At 39.8% G+C, this 21,394-nt stretch overlaps 1 protein-coding gene and 1 pseudogene across 11 annotated transcripts in view; both read left to right on the top strand.

Moving 5' to 3' along the window:
* MAGI2 (membrane associated guanylate kinase, WW and PDZ domain containing 2) overlaps positions 1-21,394 on the top strand; it is a 1,233,836-nt gene that overhangs the window by 224,844 nt on the left and 987,598 nt on the right. The gene's annotated exons all lie outside the window — the stretch shown is intronic.
* On the top strand, positions 19,765-20,682 carry LOC308245808 (annotated as a pseudogene). Its single transcript has one exon. The product of its transcript is annotated as an uncharacterized misc_RNA (transcript).

The raw sequence follows: 21,394 nt of genomic DNA, 5'->3' as shown, positions 1-21,394 counted from the left end.
TTAGTCTATTATTCTGTTAAATTTACAGAGCAAAAATACCACACCTCTGAGAAAGCAATGTTTACTACTTAAGGACCTTACATTATCTACAGAGGGCAGCAAAGAGCTTCAGTTCAGACTAGCAGGTTGGGTAAGCAGGCTATAAGAGCTGCTTTCTGATTCAGCATCATTGGAAACACTGTGAACTGTGTCAAAATCAAAGTTGAGTTAGCTAAACTTACATGATTGTTGTCTGTTGTATGTGGAAGAGAGCAGGGGGATACATGGGTTAGAATCAGCTACTTGACTATGGTCAAGAAAAGGTAGCAAATCAGTACATTCAAGGTGTCAATCATTTCATTAACGCTACTCCAAAACTTGATACTAACAAAGGTAGTTTTTTAAAAAAAAGTTAATTTACTAAAAAATTTCCAAATAAATTGCAGTAAGATTCTCGCACATTCTGACTATGGTGTTTTATAGAATTATAAACTGATAATCATTAATGAGTAGTGTTACAAGGCAAATTCTGTTATAAGATAAATTTGGTTTTGAGTGTTTTCCCATTAATTTATCTATACCTCTAATTCTACACTTTATTAATCAATTTTATGACATAATGAAATTCAAACTATGTCCATAAGCCCACTGGTATCCAGAGTAGCAATTCATCATCCTCTATTGGGTTCTGATTCTGAGATAGAGTTTAACTTGTAAGATGTTATTAAGATACTAGAGGCCTGGTGCATGAAATTCATGCACTGGGTGTGGGGGTTGTCCCTCAGCCCAACCTGCACCCTGTCCAATCTGGGACATCCCTTTCACAATCCAGGACTGCTGGTTCCCAACTGCTCGCCTGCCTGCCTGATTGTCCCTAACCGCTTCGGCCTGCCAGCCTGATCACCCCCTAACCACTCCCCTGCCAGCCTGATCTATGCCTAACTGCTCCCCTGCCGGCCTGATCATCCCCAACTGCCCTCCCATGACAGCCCAGGCTGCGGCTGGGAGGGAATCGCTCTGTGGGGGTGGGTGCAGCCGCCGCCCAGGCTGACAGCCCAGGCTGCCGCTGGGAGGGGATTGCTTCCTGGGGGTGGGTTAAGCCGCCGCCCAGGCTGACAGCCCAGGCTGCCGCTGGGAGGGGATTGCTCCATGGGGGTGGGTGCAGCCGCCGCCCAGGCTGACAGCCCAGGCTGCCGCTGGGAGGGGATCACTCAGTGGGGAGTGAATTTGGTTTTTGTTTTTTATAAAGGGTCAGGAGGGCCTCTGGGCAGCATTCTGCCAGGTCGCTTATGCTGCTGGCTCTCAGCGGCAGCCCTCCCTGGAACTTGGGGACTCTGGCGGGCCTGAGAGGACGGGGTGCTGCCATCTTGTGGCTATGGGCACTGCCATTTTGTTGCAGAATGACGGTTAATTTGCATATTATTCTTTTATTAGATAGGATATCCTGAGGCTAATATCTGTGGGATGGAGGGGTGGAAGAAAAATCGCCCAGAGAGAAAGGTCAACCTGCAGTACAGGTCCAACCTCACATGATGCTCTGGGCCTACAGTGGTCCTTCAGCATCTTCCTAAATCAGCTGAGAGGGTGAGGTATTTATACTCCCTCCTGAGTCAGTTAGTGCATGTTGGCCATTCCCAGGATGGGACATGCCTTTGGGCATGGCAACTTGGAGCACCCCTGCTGAAATAGCAAGTCCTTCCTCACAGAGCGCACCACATTCATCCTATATAATAAAAGGCTAATATGCAAATCGACCAAACGGCAGATGACTGGTCTCTATGACATGCACTGAGCACCGGGGGGCAGACGCTCAATGCAGGAGCTGCCCCCTGGTGGTCATTGTGCTCCCACAGGGGGAGCGTTGCTCAGCCTGAAGCCCTGAGCCAGGCTCGTGGCTGGCGAGCACAGTGGTGGAGGCAGAGCCTCTCCCACCTCCGTGGCAGTCTAAGGATGTACGGCAGAAAAGTCAGTGCTAAGTACTGACCTTTCTGCAGTACTTAGGCAGGGAGCGGGTCTAAGCCATCAGTCGGACATCCCCCGAGGGCTCCCAGACTGTGAGAGGGCACAGGCCAGACGGAGGGAGCCCTCCGAGTGCCCGAATTTCATGCAACAGGCCTCTAGTACATAATAAAAAGCAATAAAAATGCCTTATCTTAATACAGAAGACATGACCTTTACATTTACTTAGCAAGCTCTGTTACTTTTTTATGGTATTAACTCATTCATTCATGCTTAATAGGAGCAGGTCTGTTATATCTTTCAAATTCTGTTAACAGGTGAGATAGGTAATAAATTAAAATATTGAAGTGAATACAGTTTCTAAGGTTTACGTTGAGAAAAAAACACACTGAAAAACAAAGTAGAATGTGACTGAGGAATGCTTAATTGTACTTCAGAGTTTACAACAACTTTAGGCATTTCTCACTAGAGAAATCCCGAGAGAACCAGTAATAAAGCCATGTGGGAGGGGGCAAGAGAGATGATGATATTTTAAGATTAACTGAGTTGCCGTTGGAATTACAAAAGAAATATGTACCTATCTAAGATATATAAACAAATGGAGAAACAAACAAACAAACAAACAAACAAAAATTATTCCTAGTCTCCCAATCCAGAGGAAACCACTAATGGTAGTGTAATTTTCCTTCTAATAATTTTTCCTCAGAACCAATATAAAGTTTTAATTCAGATTTTCTCACATGTAGAAGATAATTTTTCCCATTCCATTAAAAAGTATTCAAATAAAATGTGCATCTACTGTAGGTTGCTCCACTTGCTTGGCATATGCAGCGTATAATTAGCATCATTACAAGTAATGATAAGATAAATTGCTGAAGCACGATGCATATTTCAAACTATTTTGTTGGAAGAAGCTGCACAATGGAATTATTTGGTAAAAGAAAATGACAACATTTTATTGTTTTTGCTATAATGCCAAATTTGAGTTCAATGAGTGTACATCAAATTATGCTGCCTTAGACATTTTTATATCTTTTTCAATAGCCCTTGCAAAATTTGATAAGGAACAGAATATTATATTGTCTAATTTTTTATTGATTGATTATTAAGTGAAAACAAAAATTTTTAGTCAGTTATTTGTCTTTCTGTAAATTATCTACTTGTTATAGAATCATTGCTTTCCTTATTAAGCCCTAAGTCTTCTTTACACATTAAGGATATTTTATTTTCTTGCTGTTATTGCAATTATTTTTCCAAGTTTTTTTGTCTTCTCTTCACTTATTACTTTCTGAACTACACTTGTGTGTGTGTGTGTGTGTGTGCGCGCACGCGTGTGAATTAAAACGTGCAGTACTTTTTCTTTGTGATTTTTTTTAAATCTTTACCCTTCTGAAGTTCTTTCTCAGAGATCACATATATGTCCACCTACATTTATTATAGTGATTTATAAAATTCATTAATGCATAAATATTTTGTAGTTACTTTTATAAACTAATGATATAAATAAATATTTCCCAAATAATTAATCATCCCAAATAATTTATTAGAGAGGCATTTAATTTTTATCACAACTCACATTAAAAATTAATTTTATGTTATAATCTAGAATACACATGTCACACATATACTCTCAACACACATACCTATAACTGAAATAAAGTGTCAAGAATAATTTTTATCCTTAATATTTGTGGTGAATTCTTATATATCCTACTCCTACTCTACTCCTGTTCTGTTCTATTCTATTTTATATTCTACCCAAACCTACCCTGCCCTACTCTACTTTGGCTACTCTATTCCAGTCTATTCTATTTCATTTTATTCCCTTTTATCCCATCCCATCCCATTTCATTCTCTTTTAATTCTTTTTTTTTTAATGGACTGAGGTCCACAAAATTGATTTTAAAACATTATTAATGGTTTTGACTCATTGTTTGGAAAATGTGATTTACGGAATCCTTGTTTTATGCACTGTGCTTTATTTTATATTGAGTTCTTAGATTCTACTGTATATTAAAGAAGTATAAATTTTGTTCCATCACTGTTGATTTTTGTATAATATAATGGGGTTTAATTATTTTAGGTTTACAGTATGCTTTTTTTAAAAATAGGAAAGTTTATTATTTTTTTTAATTCCTTATTGTTGAAAGTATTACATCCTTTTCCCCCCATTGAACTCTCCCAGCCTGTTCCCACCGCCCAGCACAGGCCCTCAACCCCTATTGTCTGTTTCCATTGGTTATGCTTATATGCATGCATACAAATATTTTGGTTAGTGTCTTACCACCCCTCTCGCACTCTCCCCTGCTTTCCCTCTGAGGTTTGACAGTCTGATGGATGCTTTTATGTCTCTGAACAACATAAACTGATGTACAGTATGCTTTAATATTTAACTAGAGGCCCAGTGCACGAAATTCGTGCATGGGGGGGTGTCCCTCAGCCCAGCCTGCACACTCTCCAATCTGGGACCCCTCGAGGGATGTCCGACTGCCCATTTAGGCCTGATCCAGGTGGCTCGCCTGCCTGCCTGCCTGATTGCCCCTAACTGCTTCTGCCTGACAGCCTGATCACCCCCTAACCACTTCCCTGCCAGCCTGATCGATGCCTAACTGCTCCCCTGCCGACCCGGTAGCCCGTAACTGCCTTCCCCTGCTGGCCTGGTCGCCCTTAACTGTCCTCCCCTGCAGGCCTGGTCCTCCCCCCAACTGCTCTCCCCTGCAGGCCTGGGTCCCCCCCAACTGCCCTCCCCTGCTGGCCTGGTCACCCCTAACTGCCCTCCCCTGTAGGCCTGGTCCCTCCCAACTGCCCTCCCCTGCCGGCCTGGTCCCTCCCAACTGCCCTCCCCTGCAGGCCTGGTCCCTCCCAACTGCCCTCCCCTGCAGGCCTCGTCCCCCCCAACTGCCCTCCCCTGCAGGCCTGGTCCCTCCCAACTGCCCTCCCTTGCTGGCCTGGTCCCTCCCAATTTCACTCCCCTGCTAGCCTGATCACCCACAACTGCCCTCCCCTGCTGGCCATCTTGTGGTGGCCATCTTGTGTCCACATGGGGGCAGCCATCTTGTGTGTTGGAGTGATGGTCAATTTGCATATTAGGCTTTTATTATATAGAATAGCACAAGTTCCTTCCTCTTCACTCTAAATTTTCAGATTTATCTCAGATTGTAAGTTAACTTAATCATTCTGCCACAAATTACAATTTTCACAGGTGTACCCTGAGGGTTCTTCATACCTGAGTACCTTAGGCCTTGTCCAGGCACATGTTTCCTGGGAATCTACAACCAGTTTCTGCTTATAAACCATCTAGCAGCTGCCCAAGCACCAAACATTTGATTCTTTGGAGTAGGGCAGGCCCATGATCAGATTTGACTGCTGTCCTTATAAAAAGGGAAAATGTGGATACAGAGACATGCACACAGGGAAATCACTGCATTTATGTTTGAGTTAAGCTGCTACAGACCAAGGAAGGACCAGAAGCTGGAGATTTAGAACAGATCCTTCCCTAGTTCCCTCAGAGGGAGCATGGCCTGCTGACACCTTGGTTTCAGACTTCTGACCTCCAGAACTGTGAGACAATACATTTCTGTTGTTCTGACTGACCCAGTTTTTGGTACTGTGTTATGGAAGTCCTAGCAAACTAGTAGTACACCCTCCAATTGTACCCAGTAAGTTGATTGGTTTTACTCTTTAAAAACAAACATAAAATTTATGATCATTTATATTGTGAAGGAGTGCCCCATAAAATGAATTTTAGGTCATTGTTTTGTAATCAAAACAAACATAAATGTTAGGCTACTAAGAACACTGGCTAATGGGATGATTATACTATATATAATTCTTATTTTAAATATTTATTTTCTTCCAAGGAGTTTTATTTTAATTGAAGATCAGACCTCTTAATCCCAGTCAAACTTCTGGTAGATCTGTATATTCTAAGTGGTTCAGTTTAAAAAATCTCAGTGGTGTTTTTTATAGTCATGTTTATTCTTCTCTGACAGAGTTATTGAAGTAATTGAACTTTGAAATAGTTAGATATAATTGTATGCATTTATAATAATGAACATTAATCCCCCCATATATCCAGAAATTTAAGAAGTACTATGTTGTGGATAATCAAATATTTTGGATAACTTAATATTTAAAATGTTAGATACATCTAAATGAAAACTCTATAAAATATACATCAATCTACTTTTGATTATTAAATACATACTGAGAACCTATAGTACTTTAAAGTCACTATTGAAAAAGTAATTATTCTTGAATAATTTAGGAGGTAGGTGGGGTGACCTGTCTGCTTAAGCTCTGTATTAATCAAATTCTGTGTAAAATGTTGTTCTAAATTAGTTATTACTTCCTCACATTAAGGAAAATGAATTTTGAATAAGCACTAATGGAAATAAACATATTTTATTTGGTGCAAACAAGAGAGACAATGATCAGTGTTTATGGAGTGTGTTTGGGAACAGAAAGTGGGGATTTAAAGATTACAAAGAAGAAAGAAATAATTACACATCCTGCTAAGTTTTTATTGAATTTAACAGCTATTTGTCTTCTATAGGTTTTGTTGTTGATGTGGCTATTAATTTGGCTATGAGTTTTAATATTTTTTTAAAATAATCTAATCATAATCCAGTAAACTGCTATATGATTCTTTGATATACTTTTTGAACAGATGAAAATAAGAAAATATGAATTACCCCCTTTAGGGGGCTTCAGCAAGGCATTCAGACACATTTCTGAAAGCTGGCTAGGCCAACACTGGGCGTTGTGTAGATGGCCATGAACAGGACAGAGAGAATTCCTGTGCTGCTAATGTGACTATATTGATAGGAAAGTTAACGATACTTAAAAGTCCTCATGTTACCCCTGGCCAGTTTGGTTCAGTTGGTTGGAGCATCATCCCGTACACTAAAAGTCGGTGGGTTCAATTTCTGGTCAGACCACATATCGAAGTTGCAGGTTCAATCCCTGGTCTGGTGCAAGGCAACCAGTCCATGTTTCTCTCTCTCATCAATGTTTTTTCTCTCTCTCTTTCTCTCAATAATATATTAATCCAATTGTTGATAATAGTTGGAGACCACTTGCTTCTTGCCCTGGATGCTAAAATAAGCTTTAAAAGAGACACAATTAGGACCATATATTCTAATTCACTTTTCACATTTGCCTTTCTCAAGAAGTTAAGTATTACCATAATTGTCGGAAGTTGTTCCAACTAACAGAAGGAACTCGAGGGATAACAAAATCTGAGAAGAAATAGAAGCAAATAAATTTTAAAAAGGGACTGGAATGGAAGGGGGGGTGGTGAAGATGAATATCTTGTGAAATCACTGATGATGCCAAGGGTAGAAAACTTTTCAAGAAGAAGAAAGGGGCCATTCTGCATCCTTAATGAAATATTTATTTCAGGCAAGACCTCAATAATGGATACTAATAAAATTAGGTGGAAGATTATTTGTATATGCCAAAATAGCACCCCACTGGTTGATTACTAATTGCAAAGGAGAAAAAAATATGTATCTTTAGAGAGAAAAACCTGCCAGATACCACCATCACCAAATGATCAAACTTATCACTAATAGTAGAGCCATCTAACATTAGGGACCTTCTTCTGAGGGGTAATGTGAAGTAATCAGTATCACCTATGAAGAAATCTCAAAAAATTTAAACTGGATCTCATTAAACCTCTATAACCTCACCCTCTGTGCTTCAGCAAATATTGAGGATGGAGGAATAATATATGAAAACACAATCAATCTATCAATTAAATCTAGAATGTGAGTCATTCCAAAGACAACTGACCTAGAATGTTCCAAAAGTAAATGTCGTCCTGGGGGGTGTGGGGGGAATAGAATAATTGTTTAAGATTTAAAGAGTTAAGGACTGTAACAACCAAATGCATTGCATGACGCCTGAGTATGAGAATGCCAAATGAGTAACACAGCTAAAAGTCATTTTAAGGACAATGAGGAATTATGAATATATGCTGTGTGGCGGATAATATTAGCAAATTAGTGTTAATTTTCTCAATTGTAATAATGGTGTGTGGTGTTATCAGAAAGTGTCATTATTTTTAGAAGGTGCAAACTGAAGAATATGAAAGTGTCTGCATCTCATGATACCTTCAATTTACCTGCACAATTGTTAAGCAAAATACACACCCACCCACACACAGCAAATGGCAAAATGTTAAGTATCCTTGAAGAATCTAGGTGGTGGACATAAATGTAATCATTATACACTTTAAACCATTCACTGTGTTTTAAAATGTTTCTGAAAAAAAGTGTGTTTGGGGAGGGGGAGTGCCAACACTGCTAAGAGATTCAACAGGACAGGTTTAGCATGAAGGAGGTTGTTTATTTCTTTTGTGAGAACAGTTTTAGCCATCTTACAATAGACTGAGAAAAAAGAAATATCAAGTTTAGACCACACATGGAAGAAATTTAGCAGTGAAGAAATAGAGAGAAGTAACTGAAAATTAAGGGAAACGTGGATTTGAAGGGGAGATTATGCTTTTTTATTTGTATAATTTGACTTGGCGTGTTTTTTGCTTATTTCTTGTTTTAGCATACTCTTGTTTTGAGGGTAAAAGAGGTGACTGTTTCAGCACTAATGGAGAAGAATGAATAGAGAGAAAAAGATTGAATAGGAAGGAGAAAGAGTAGAGGCAGGTGGTGTCAGGGGTCTTGGAGTTAAATGGGTATGAATAAGGAACCAAAACAATGGAAGGCAGAAACAGATTTTCTATGAAACTTGTAAGTTTTAGCTTCAGGGCCCTCACTTGCACACTTCTTCCCAAGATCCTGCAACTAATTTCTAATTTGCATTTTTGGGGAGGAGGGCTCCCTAAATTGTGTAAACTTCAGACCTTACAAAACCTGGATTCACATCTGTGGGAAAGTGTTAAGTAAGAACAAAAAGGTGTAAACTTCTTGTATATATAAAATAGAGCTTCTCAAACTTCATCAAGCCTGGTAATCACTAGGAGAGCTTGTTAAAACATAGACTACTGAGTTGTAGTATATTTTCACTTTCACTGATGGAATAACTAAGACTCATAAAAATTACATATGCTGGTACTAGGTCCCACATACTGTGATTTCAGTGGTCTTTCTTTTGTACCATGCATGAACTATCTATAGTCTGTTTTATTATCTATATTATCAGAAAACTTCTACTTATCTTTATTTGGACTGTGAAAAAAATTGGTCTTAGTGACTCCTTAGGTTAAATTACAAATGTTTCACAATACTGAAAAATTAGCTTCTATTGCTGCAAAACAAATTGGCATAAACATAGGAGCTTAAAACAACACATTTATTATCTCACAATTTTCCTGGATCAAAAGTGTAGGTATTGGATAACTGAGTTCTCTGCTGAGGGTCTCACCAGGTTGAAAGCAAGGTGTTGGCTGGGGCCTTGGTCTCATCAGAGGCTTGGGTCTTCTTCCAAGTCTACCCATTATTGACAGAGTTTTGTCCCTTGTTCCCTTTGCATGTAGAACTGAGAGCCAGAAGGCAGTCTCAACTTGCAGGCTGTCAGTCAGGAGATATTTTCACTCCAACAGCCTCCACCTGATTCCCTGCCAAATGTCCCCTCCACAATGTGGCTTTTTTGTTCTTTGAAGCTAGAAGAGAGTATCTTCAGCTGGCCAAGGCAGTCAAATAATGTAACATAAGCGAGTGCTTATGCTGAATGATGTAACTTCACCTAGGATGTGGCTCTCCCCACATTCAAGGGGAGGGGAGTGGGAGGGTGGAACCTTAGGGGCCTTCTTAGAATGCTGCCTCTCCCACCCAAAGATATCTGAAAACTTATCTATATCTATAGGCAGTTTAGACTTGATGAAATATCAATATTTTCTAGTAATTATATTAAAAATCTTTGAGATTTGCCCAACTAGCATGGATTAGTGGTTGAGCAGTGCCCTGTGAACCAGGAAGTCACGGTTCAATTCCTGGTCAGGGCACATGCCCAGGTTGCAGGCTCGATCCCCAGTGAGGGGCGTTCAGGAGCCGGCCAATCAATGATTTTCTCGCATCATTGATTTTTCTATCTCTCTTTCCCTCTCCCTTCCTCTCTGAAATCAATAAAAAAAATATATGTTTTAAAAAATCTTTCAGATTTAAATCAAGATCTTTCTCTAGATGCTTGTGTGAAATCTGTTTTAACAATCAAGCGAAACATAGGACAAGCATCCCATTCTTGGTAAAACAATGCGTTTGTTATCTGTGATGTGACTGTAATTGCCTCCTTTGTTAATGTTGTTCCTGATTTTTAGAAAATCCTTAATAGCTTTCCTTTGGGGATTATTATTCTTTAAACATGTATATTTCTGTAACTATTCAGCACTATCTTATAAAAGGAAACGAGGATCCTGTCTGACAGTTGAGCAGCACATGAGTTTATAATTTAGTATTATGTTATATTTTTTAAAAGCTGTGAATATAATAATAAAGATTAAAACACTACAGGGAGTATGTGTCTGTAGCAGTTATAGGTGTTAATTATGTTGTCAGCTAGAAGAGTGAACATTCAACCTCCTGAACTTGGGTCTTGGCAGGTTGGCCAAGTATCTGATTTTTTTCTCTATTGTCATTAAAATGTGTTTGTTTATAGTCTTACATATCTTTGCTCCTTTAGATTTTTTTGTATTATTTTGAATATGGAAATGCAGATAGAATCAGACTCACTCTTTTGGATTCCAGAACTGAATGGCTTAGCATATTCACGAATGGGGTTTTAAAAGCTGAGCATGTGAACTGGATACTTAAAAACTGTCTAGAGCAGGGGTGGGCAAACTTTTTGACTCAAGGGCCACAGTGGGTTCTTAAACTGGACCGGAGGGCCGGAACAAAAACATGGATGGAGTGTTTGTGTGAACTAATATAAATTCAAAGTAAACACCATTACATAAAAGGGTACGGTCTTTTTTTTTATTTCAATAGTTTTATTCATTTCAAACATTTTAACAAGAAGAATGTAAACACTAATTATTATAATTTGAAACTTCAAAAAATGGAGGAATCATAGCACAATAACATACCTTATATTGAAGATGGCAAAGGCAAAATAAAATTGCCTAACAAAGGAAAGGTACAAAAGCCTTTCAAATTAAACTTAAATATAATAAAATAATTTAAAACTAAAACAAATAGAAAAGAACAAAATGTGTAAACAGTAAATTAAACATTTTCTTTAGTGCAACTTCCAAATTATGCCCGGGACGTAGATGTAGATGGCAATGTAGACTGGGTTGAAAGGTTTTTGGTCTTTAAAACATCAACTTCAGTGGGAACAGTGTTGTTGGTCTCCTTTTTAGCTAATGCTCTGATACTGTGCTCTCCGGGGGCTTGTCTCCCTACATCACCACGATAACGTGTCTACGCATTCCCAGGGTGATGTCAGGGACGCGTCCGCGGGCATTACAAGGAGCCTCTGGAAGATTGAGAGGTTGTTCCTTCTACTGAATGGGTGGATATAAATCCGCCCACTCAGAAGAAGGAGCTGCGGCCGTGTTTCCCGATGTTGCCATGTTAACACTGCTGCTGGTGAAGGAGCGGAGGGGAGAGCAAGAGAACCCTCTGCTCTTTTGGCTCCGTGGGCAGGATAGAACAGCCGAATGGGCTGGATCCGGCCCGCGGGGCCGTAGTTTGCCCACGGCTGGTCTAGAGTCTGGCTCGTGTGGCTCAGTGGTTGAATGTCAACCTATGAACCAGGATGTCTCCGTTCGATTTCCGGTCAGGGCATATGCCTGGATTGTGGGCTCAATCCCCAGTAGTGGGTGTGCAGGAGACAGCCAGTCAGTGATTCTCTCTCATCATTGATGTTTCTATCTCTTCCTCTCCTTTCCTCTCTGAAATAAATAAAAATGTATTTTAAAAAAACTGTCTAGAGCTTTGATCACAGTTGGAAAGCCTTCAAAAGTCAAAGGATCGCTATTCACATAGGGCACATAAAAACCTGTGGTTTTTATCAGTGGGCATTTAAAGTATTAATATGTTTCACTACTCACTAATAAATATGTCCATTAGTTAAGCTAAAACGCACTGAGAATTTTAAAAAAGGAAAAAGAAAAACAACTAAAGAAACCACTTATTTAATGCTTTGTAAAACCTGTGAGAAGTTGTTTAACATGTACTTATTTATTGTGACTGACTATGATTAAAAAATAAAACTGTCTGGTTTTCTTAGTATTCTGATTTTCAGAAACAGAAAAGCTCATTCCTATCAGAAATTTAGTAGTTGCTCTTTTCAAAACAGGAAAATTTAATACCAAACCTTATATAGGTAGCTCGCTTGCTAACATGGTAGTCTGATTATGAAAGATCTCAGGCAGATGCAAAAGCAATGATCCATTTCTTGTTCTGTATGGATTATAACAAGTCTTTGATTTTTTAAATGTTTTTCAGTAAGATGAAAACCCAATTTTCAACAAGGCCCACAGAACCTTGTTACTGCCCTGCACCTATCTGAGACTAGAGATTATTGCACGCCATTCTTCCTCTTACTGTAGACTTCAGTCACATTAGCTTTGCTCTTCCAGTTCCTTGAAAGAGGTGTACACTGTGACAACAACCTTTGCATATACTGTTCCTTCTTTATAGAACACTAGGGGCCCAGTGCATGAATTCATGCACCTTGAAAGGAACTATGGGCCACGAGGCTGTGGTAGGCACAGGGCGGGTCTCAGCCCATCTTCCATGCCCCTGCCCGGCCCCGCCCACGTTGGCCCCAGTCCCCTGTCTGCTGGCAGCCTCACTCCCGCCGCCGCAGCTCTCACGTGCTGACAGCGCAGAGCAGTTGGGGCCGGAGCCAGAAGCGGGTGCAAGTGGGGCCGGTGCTGTCAGTGGGTGCGAGCGGTGGCTGCTGCCTTAATCACCCCTCAGGAGCAGGGGCAGGTGGAGGAGCCCTCAGGGGCGACCAGGGCCGGCAGCCACTGCTCGCACCACTGATGGCACCCAGTGATTGGGACTGGCACTGGGCGCTGGCGGTGGGTGCGAGTGGCAGCTTTGGCACCGGCAGAGGGTGCGAGCGGGCCCGGTGACGGCAGCAGGTGCAAGCGCCGGGTGGAACTGCGGTGCACAGGAGCAAAGAATTTTCAGTAACCACCAGAGGCTCACCCCAATGACAGCACCCAGCGCCCCACCTTGGTCTGGCACCCCTGCTCAACTGCTCCACCATCCCACCAGGGCCGATACCCGCCATGTTCCGCACACGCCCCTGGTGGTCAGCGCACGTCATAGTGACCGGTTGTTCCAGTTCAGCCGTTCGGTCTATTTGCATATTAGCCTTTTATTATATAGAATACCTACACATCTCTGCCCCCCTCATCTTTGGCTTAGATCTGACCTTTGTCATCTCTGAGGACTCCTTCCCCATCTCCCCACCAGTCTTGTTAAATTTCCTTGTTATATGGAACGATGACATTCTTTCTGTTCTTTCCAAGTCCTTCACTGATATCTGTCACAGCCCCCACTGCACTCAAGTTAATTCAGAGGTCAGGGACCTTGTTTTATGTGCTTACAATTTGATATCCAGGGTCTAGCAGAGTGATAAGTATATAGATCAGGCATCCTCAAACTACGGCCCGCAGGCCACATGCAGCCCGCCGAGGACATTTATCCGGCCCGCCGGGTGCTGCTGCCTGTCCTGCTTAGCAGCCGACATCCCGGGCCCACAGTGCGCATAGGAATTTGTTCATGGTTTTTTTTAAAAAACTATAGTCCGGCCCTCCAATGGTCTGAGAGACAGTGAACTGGCCCCCTGTTTAAAAAGTTTGAGGACCCCTGATATAGAAGATACTGAATAAATACTTGTTGACTGAATACTGGAATGAATGAATAAATAAATGGATACATAAAAGCATGTATGGATTTGATTATCCATTTCCTCAGAACATTGATGATATCAATTAAAAGCTACACCTGCAAATAAGCAAAGAATGGAGCAAAGTCAGCAACCACTCTACCCATTAACAGTGAGTCTGCCTCATGGACCCATGCCTGCCAACCAGCTGGCATTATCACTATTATTTTGATGTCGTGGGATGTGCCTTGTGAAATTTTTAATAAGCCCAAAATAACAAAGACAGATGGTGACCTGAACACATTATGGAATGTCAACAGTTCCGATCCTTTCCACAGGTGGGCCAAACATATGGAAAGGAAGAATATAGCCTGAAAGGAATTGCACCAGCCATGAAACAAAATAGATTTGCACTAGCAGAGTAGTTTTCTTGCCTTTCCTGGAGAACAAAAGAGCAGCAGACCATTCCAGGGAGGCAGAAAGTATATAAGAAACGAGCAGAGATGGCAAAAAACCCCACCAAAAGACAAAAAAGTAATGCTGGCCAGGAGTGAGTGAAGAGGCTAAACGAGGTAGCCAGAGAATAGTTTATTGTCTATGTCCACTTTGCCTTCCCACTTGAGACAATGTTACTGCCAACTTAAAAAACTTTTCCATGCCAATGATGACTTGACACTTAAATCTCCAGAAGCACAAGAAAGTAAAATAAAATTCAGCCATTTACATATTTTTTTCTTAAAAATAGTCATGAATAGTAATAGTGTGACTTAGTATGACATTTGTTAGTAATTCTTCAAGTTGATTCTATTCCATTTTTTTGTATTTTACCAGCATTAGCAGAGAATCATTCTTCATAGACAATCAAAACAAGATCAAATGCAATCAAATTGGTAATAAAGTAACACTTTTCAAGTCAGGGAAAAGAAGCTTGACATTGCAAATGCCATCCAGCAAAGTTGATATTTTGGGTTTTCTTTGCTCTTTTGTCAAATGCCGAAATAAGATTTTTTTAAATCACTGAGCTTCAATGAATATTGCATTGAAGACTTTCAAAATTGTCTTTGAAAAGGTACAAATAGAAATTTTATCTGGTTAGGATAAACTGAAACTAATTTTCACCTGGTGAAAGATATTCAAAGAAGCATTATCTACAACCCCTGACAGTTGTGAATGGGCCTCTATAAGTATACTGCTTTCTTACGTAAGAAAATAAAACATTACAGGTTCCCCAAAAAAAGGAATTTAGAGTTAGAAATTAAAATGCAAAGGGAAAATATATATTATAAAGTGATTGATAAAAGTTGTTGGCAAAAGATGGCATATAAATAGTTATTTTACCTTTCTTCTTTTAATTGAGCTTTTCTATTTCTTAATTATTCTGTTTTGGCATGGAAAATGCAGGGACTTTAGTTTTAGATACTAGATCACCAGTGAAAGGCGACTGTGGAAGTAATAAGGCTTTATCCACGAATCTGATGCTTTGCACGAACACTTACTGAATGGTCTCTGCTTTGCTCTTCTTCAGCCCTTCCTCCATGGAAGTCAAGTGCCAATCTGATCCTCTAACTCTTTTGCTTAAAACCCTGCCATTACAATATATAGATGATGTATTATAGAATTATACATTTGAAACCTCAATAGAAAATTCAATAGAAATTTTTACAAAATTTCTGCCAGGGCTTCCACTGTGTTTAGGACAAGTCCATCCCAGACCTCACTCCTGGTCTTCACCTCTCTTACCCCAATCTCCTTTTTATACCTCTACCACACCCACCTTCTCTTACAGCCTCTCAGGGCCTTTACTGCTCATCAACTAGATGCATTGCCCTCCTTTTCATCTATTTAACTCAGATGCTTTCATCGCATTTCTGAGCTCACTCCAGAGGTCTTCTCTGCTGTGCCTCTAACTAGGCCATGACCCCCCCGCCCCCGTTATGTGATTTTATGACTCCAGGAGGTTTTTCTACAAATATTTTATCAAAATTTGTGTTCTTCATTTGTAAAACTATTCTGTTATTGCCTGCACCCTAACAGATAAACGGTGAACTCCATGAGGGGCAGATCTAGGTCTGTTTCTCACCCGTGCTTCTAACAGCCTAGTGGGCATTCAATGAGCAGGTGTTTAGTGGATGACTAAATGAAGTTCCTTGAAGGTATGAAACAATAAGTGGCTTGTAAAACAAATTATATTTAGGGGAACTAAGATTTTAATTATATAAAAATTATTGAAAGCATCTATAATAATAAGAGTGTAATATGCAAATCGACCCAAAGGCCGAACAGCGAAACAGCCCTCCGGACGACCCTCTGGATGAAGCCAGGGCTGCGAGGGCGGCCAGGGCAGCTGGGGCAGCGGAGGCCTCCTCTTGCACGAATTTCGTGCATTGGGCCTCCAGTTCTCAAATAAAAGAATATGGTTGTTGCTAATGCTGAAGCAACCTTTGGAGTCAAACATTCTTCAGAAAGTGAAATATTATTGGGTATTCAGAAGGGGAAAATGCTCCATAGAAAAGAAATGCAACCCCCTGATTCAATTTGGAAATGAATCTATGGACTATTGATTGATAAGTCATAAAAGGTGATTATATTCTATACTTAAATGAAAGGGTTATGAATATTATGCTTATTTAAATGTCACATGCACATAAAAAAGCCAAAGAGTACAACAAAACGTGTTTGTTTTCTCGCAGATTCAGAAAAGGCATAGGCTTGCAAGGCTAGACTTAGCAAAACACCCCAAAATCACTGGGAAGCTTCCTCAAAATACACATATATGGGATCTCCTGGCATTCTAAATAAGGAAGACTGGGTGGGGCTTGTAAATCTATAGGCTGTCAGAGGGGAAGGGGTTAAGGGGTTGGGTTAAAAAGATAAAGGGATTAAGTAAAACACACACACACACACACACACAAACACACATACATACACACATAAACTCATAGACACACAGACAATAGTATGGTGATTACCAGAGGTAAAGGGAGGTGTGGGGGGAGGTAGAAGAAAGTGAATGGGAGGTAAATGGTGATGGAAGTAGACTTGACTCAGTGTGGTGAACACACAATACAATATTCAGATGATGTATTATATATAGACTTGTATACCTGAATTCTATGTAATTTTATTAACCAATGTCACCCCAATAAATTTAATAACAAAGAATATGAAAGAAAAAAAATTTAAAATGCTGTTAAAAAAAGAATTAGTCTATTTTGGAAAATCATTTTGCATGGTCATCAATAGCCTAATAATAGATACAATATATTTGATGCTTATTATGTAGCAAGCACCATATAGTATGTGTTAGTTTATGCAATCCTAACCTTAGATACATGAATGATTGAAGAAGAAATATATCTGCCAGCCAATGAGAAAACTTACTACAAAGGCTCTGCTTTGTAGTCCATATGGCACATACTAGTATAGCTGTCATATTTTTCTTAATAGCTCATGTATTATAGATTCCTGTTGTTCTTTCTCAAATGAGCATGGAATGACATGTTAGGTTGTTCAGTGTGAATCAGGACAAATCCGGGCACAGTATTTTTGGGAAAGCCTAGAATATTCCAGAACCAAAGTAACTATGTGCTTCTTAGCATTGTCAGCTGAACCATCCTCCCAGCTAAAATTGTCAGGAGCATATATCTGGATCAGAGACTACATTAGTGTAGAAGAGTCTGCTTTGATTTAGTTCTATTTTGGAAGAGACTGCATAAGCAGTAACTATGGCTATGACTCCAAGATCAGGATTTACCAGCCAAGAGTTTGTAGTACAAATAATTGATCACTTATTTGTTGTTCTATACATACCTCGTTAGCATTGTTTGTACTATTTTAGATTGAAAAATATAAATTTATATGTTTATATATATGCATATATGCATGCTATAATGTATTTTAATTATAAATCCCTATTTTACCTAAGAAGGTAATTAGAGTTAGATTAAGATGTGTATCTAGGGTCACTTCCCTAGTAATCAATGAAGCCAGTGCTGGAGCACAGGTCTTACAGAAACCAAAGTCATTGCCACATTTCACCATCAAGGCACACAGCCTTACATCAGGCCAGCTTTCATGTCATTCTAGGTCATACCACCACCTCCATTCCCAGTTTCCACTGCTGGATATTTTAATCCCCTACCGCTTTACCTTTGACTCTTGATATTCCATATACTTGCCCTTCTTTGTGTTTCTCAAACTCATTGAGCTCATTCTGTACTTTGCCTTTGCTTTCACTGTTTCCCTGCCTGATCATCCCATCCCCTGATGTTCACTTGTTGGCTGTCTGCTCAAAGCTCATCTCCTCAAAAATACCTTCCCGGACTATCCATTTAAATAAATACTTGCGTGTCCAAGCTCGCCTCACTGTCTATCACGTGATCCTGTTTTATTCCTAGTACTTATCATTTCTTTAAATTATCCTAGGTATTTATTTGTTTCTGAGTTTATTGTTTATCTTTTCCACTAGAATTCTAAAATCTTATATTTTTTTTTATTTACTATTACATATTTTTTTCTGTAAATGACTAGATGATAGCTTATTTGTCTGGATTTAGCAGAAGTGTGTGCCAAGTACTAAAGATACAAAGATGAATAAAATAGAAATGATTTTATCAAGACATTTATAATAATAATAGTTGTAGAGAAAGCCTTTTAAAATCTCAAATCAATGTTCTGTCTCAGGATAACATAAGGTTGAAATTGATGCTTCAACTCTAATTTATCTTGCAATAAGAGAGAGGTGAATGTTCTCTCTTCAGTAAGCACTAATGTCTCCTTATGTTTATAGAGCATGGATGATTTGGGTGGTCTGGACAATACCTATAATTCCCTAACCTGTATGCTCTACATAAACACCTGGAGGACTTTATACATGTAACAGGTTCTGGGATCTCCTGAGATCCAGATTCAGACATTCAGTATTTTGAGAGCACTTCCCCAGTCCACTGGGCTTACCATGCAGGCTGGGGATCCACCAAACTCTGCTGCCTGGCTCAGAAAAAAACTTCTGTGTTTTGTGCTGGCAATTAATTTTAGGAAAATAACGTAGATTTGCCTACCTTGAATCTCAAAAGCAGGAGTACTTTTTTAAACTGAACTAAATCTTAAAATAGAAGTTTGGTTCTTTTAAAAATCATTTATTCAGACACTGACTTAGTGTTCATTTATAAATCCTTCCTACCATAGAGCACACGGTGCTTTACAAACATTAACCACAGGAGAAGTATGAATCTTGACAAAAACACTGTCAGCGAGATAAAATGTTTTTCACAGATGAAAAAAAGTATAATTCTTCCTTTCAGGTTGTATTTCAAATAATATTTCTTGCCCTAGTGACATATGAATTTGTTTGATGCTTTGTTGGTTATGTGTATTTTATATGCACTTTGATATTCTTTTACACACCAGCAGTTAAACAGTCTCTTTTCTATATGTGTCCTTTCATCTTTACCTTTAAATGAGAAATCAAACATTATTTCCATTACTTAAATAAGGAGAGGGAGTTGAAGTTCTACTTTACCTTGTACCCCCAAGGGTTCTTAATTTGTTCCTTTTTGATTGTCTCCCTGAATTTCAGTTAGACTGGTATGTTTTTTTTTTCGTTTTTTTCTCTTTTTTTTTTTCTGTATTAATACACTCTCACAATCTACTATAACACTGTAAGTTTTCTGGACTTCAGATACCTGAAGACTTGGACAAGGATCTAACAAAGGACTGTGTGAGTTGGTCTTCATGGCCGGTGGGAGATGCTGTCACAGGGGCTGCTGATGGCCCGGGTGGTGGGAGGGGCAGGTGAGGCATGGTGCATCCGAGGAGGCCCTAGTTGGATTCTGTGACTCCCCTTATCTTGCTGCCGCTCGGGTGCATCCTGGGAATATTCTGTGCAGCCTTGAGGTGAGGGCTTGTGTCTGTGGGAGAGGTCCCTGTCCTAGTAGATGAATGGACCATCCTAACTGAACTTTTCCAGAGAAGGACCATGCTGTCTTCTTAGGTAGGGAGCTTCCCATCACGGGACAGAGCTGCCTGGCCTTTAGTGCTTCATCCTTGTCTGAAGAAATGGCCAACAAGTACAATATTCTCTTCAAACAAGGGCAAGCCCACGATGATGCCATTTGGTTAATGGCCTGGGGACAAACAAGAAAGAAAACTCTGAGACGGTAGTCACAGGGTCCCTGGATGACCTGGTAATGGTCTAGAAATGGCGTGATGAGAGGCTGAGCATGCTGTGGAGTCTGGAGGGACGTCGCTGGGCATGGTGTCTGTGGACATGAGCCACCCCCTGCCCACGGCTGCATCCAGTTCTCTCAATGCTCACATTCCTTTCTGGGACTTGGGGAGGGGCAAACAGATAAAATCCATAGATGCAGGATGGGTGGATGCCTGGACTTTGGTCTTTTCACCTGATTCCCAGTATCTGGCTACAGGAACGCATGTGGGGAAAGGGAACATTTTTGGTGTGGAAAGTGGGAAAAAGGAATATTCTTTGGACACGAGTGGAAAATTCATTCTAAGTATTGCATATAGTCCTGATGGGAAGTATCTGCCCAGTGGAGTTATAGACAGAATCATCAATATTTTTGATATTGCAACTGGAAAACTGATGCACACGCTGGAAGGCCATGCTATGCCCATTTGTTCCTTGACCTTTACCCCACATTCTCACTCCTCATCACTGCTTCAGATGATGGCTACATCAAGATCTATGATGTACAACGTGCCAACATGGGCACTCTGAGTGACCACGCATCCTGGGTGCTGAATGTGGCGTTCTGTCCTCACTTTGTTTCCAGTTCATCTGACAAAAGTGTAAAAGTCTGGGATTGCTTTCACACCATCAACCACCAGGATCAGGTCCGGAAAGTAAAATACAATGGATATGGCTGAAAAATTATGTCTGTTGGACATGATCAGGAAATTCACATGTATGATTGTCCAATTTAAATGTTGAGGTCTTCCAGGCTAATGCTGCTGAGAGAATGTACAGATTGAACATAACATTTCTTATCTTTCTAGTTTAAACGAAATACAGCATTTATTATAGCAGAAACTTAAACTTTGTAGATACAACATAAATCTTTTCATGTGTTATTGGAAATGCTGTTCATAGTTTAATGTAGTGTTCTTAATGCAATAAATAAATAATATTTTTAAAAAGGAGTCTGTTTTATACATCTAAGGTCCCCTCCACTTCTAACAGTTTTTATGTATAAATCCATAAGAAGCAACACCTGGACTTGTCTCCCTTTGTTCTCATTAAAAAAAAAATATCCCTATAAAATTTACCTACCCTCTGTTACACCCTCCTGAAGTCCAGAATGCAGTTTAGGCTGCCTTGTAGAATAATTTCAGAAAATAGCTTTATCTGAAGATTAGTGGTTGACTTCTGGGGGATATTTCTATTGTACATTCACACCCACACTATACTTATTATCAAAGACTCAATTTTAATGATAGAAATTAATTTACATCTCCCTCTGTGCTCTTAGGGTCTCAGAATATTTACTATGAATTGGATAAAAATAAAGAATAGGCATAGTTCATAATAAAATTTAGCAGAAAATAACTCACTAATATATTTTTATTGCAAGTGTCTAATTTAGCTAGATAAAGCTCCATGATTAAACATGCCATATGTTGGATTATTCTCTTTTCT

Source organism: Plecotus auritus (assembly GCF_963455305.1).
Source record: "Plecotus auritus genome assembly, chromosome: 4".
Classification (NCBI taxonomy): Eukaryota; Metazoa; Chordata; class Mammalia; order Chiroptera; family Vespertilionidae; genus Plecotus; species Plecotus auritus.
This window is presented reverse-complemented; position numbering and strand designations above follow the sequence as displayed.